The sequence below is a fragment of the Leptonychotes weddellii genome, chromosome 2 (assembly GCF_054177405.1).
Source record: "Leptonychotes weddellii isolate Sample4059 chromosome 2, ASM5417740v2, whole genome shotgun sequence".
Lineage (NCBI taxonomy): Eukaryota > Metazoa > Chordata > Mammalia > Carnivora > Phocidae > Leptonychotes > Leptonychotes weddellii.
This window is the reverse complement of record NC_138370.1, coordinates 82,938,494-82,940,308: the sequence shown is the minus strand read 5'-3', so window position 1 is coordinate 82,940,308 and position 1,815 is coordinate 82,938,494. Positions and strand designations below refer to the sequence as shown.

The 1,815-nt window shown below is 41.8% G+C and overlaps 1 pseudogene; it reads left to right on the top strand.

The window, feature by feature from the left end:
• The first annotated feature begins 396 nt into the window (after positions 1 to 396).
• On the top strand, positions 397 to 1,535 carry LOC102728403 (RNA-binding protein 4 pseudogene; annotated as a pseudogene).
• Positions 1,536 to 1,815: the final 280 nt, after the last annotated feature.

Here is a 1,815-nt window from a genome sequence, read left to right as displayed (position 1 = left end):
AAAATTATTTTCATATGGTGTGGTTTTCAAGTTCCAAATTGGAAAAAAGATACATTTTCTTAAAATATTAATAATTTAAAATTTTATAATGATAAAAGATGTTTGTTTATAAAGAGAAATGAGTAAATTCCAAGACAACAGACTATAAGGCTTATTAAGGCTAAAATTCTAGGTTTTCAATAATTCCAAAAAACTGCTCTTCTCAATCTTTCCAAAAGAAGACTGAAGTACAGACAAGTCCAAACATCAATAAGAAAATATCCAATTTCTCCCCTATGATGGCCCAATGTCAGTACAGAAGAATGGCCTAACTGGTCCAGCTTTAGGCATTGCTTCTTGCATGGATAATGATGTCACTGTGTAATCCAGGGTCACCTGATTACTCATCTATCTAAAATGATAGCAACTTCTATCCAGAGTCACTGCTGCTGCCGCTGCCACTTTAGCATTTTGTCAGAAATGTCTGCACTGCAAGGAGGAGCCCCTGCTGAGTTCCCTATGGGCCGTGTTCAGAAGATGAAGCTGTTCATTGGAAACCTGCCCAAGGAGGCCACAGACCAGATCTGCTAACTCTTTGAGCAGTATGGGAAGGTGCTGGAATGTGACATCATTAAGAACTATCATGTTGGGGGGTGCCTGGGTGGCTCAGTCGGTTAAGCCCCTGACTTTTGGTTTCTACTCAGGTCATGATCTCAAGGTCCTGGGATGGAGCCCCACCTCTGCTGCACACTGGAGTCTGCTTGGAATGCTCTCTCCCTCTCCTTCTGCCCTCCCCCATTCCTGCTCTCTCTCTCTCTCTTGCTCTCTCTCAAATAAATTAAAGAAATCTTAAAAAAATAAAAAAGAACTATGGCTTTGGGCACATAGAGGACAAGACGGCAGCTGAGGATCCATAGCAACCTGCACCCTACAAGCCACTCAGGGTGAATATCAATGTGAAAGCCAACAAGAATGAGAGTAAAACCTCCACAGAGTTGAATGTGGGCAACATTAGTCCCACCTGTATCAACAAATAGCTTTGGGTCAAGTTTGAGGCATATGGTCCAGTCATCAAATGTGACATTGTAAAAGATTATGCCTTCCTACACATGGAGCAGGCAGAGGATGCAGTGAAGGCCATCAGAGGCCTTGACAACACAGAGTTTCAAGGTGGGATGTATGTGGGCTGAAATTCGGAGCTGGAGTTGTGCATGAGAATACACGCTTCATGGTATCCCGTCTTTGGGACGTTTTTGGCTCTGTAGGTTCAGTATGAAACTGTGGACCTTAATTTACCTTGCTAAATTCAGACTACCTCTGCCTTTCCTCCCTTCTGCCCATCTTCCTGTTTTTCTTGTTCTTCAATACTTCTGTAGTTTCCCATTTATGGTCTGTTCTCCCAGCAGGCCTCATTGTGTGCAGAAACTGTGGTGGGGGTTGTGCTGCTTCCCGGCTTCCTGCTTCCAATGGGTGCTGAACTTGGGAATGACCTTGATGAGAGTGTCGCTGCTCTTGAGTCTTTTTGGCCCAAAGGCTTGTGGCAGGTAGATACATAGAGTTGGATCACTTTTTTTTTTTTCCGGTGAAATAAATGGTTTTTCAACTTAAAAAAAGAAAATGATAGCAAACATCTGCAAAAGAATTTTAACTAGTCGATAGGTTTATTAACCACTTAAAAGGTGTGCTAGGCTGTTAAAAATGTCAGGGACACAAAAGAAGTATAAGATGTGGTAAGTATTCTCTGGAAGCTTCCACCTAGTTGGAAGAAAACTGGCATATGTAAATCAAAAAGTAGACAATAATTAAGTCCTAAACAGGTTGGAAATAATCACAAAT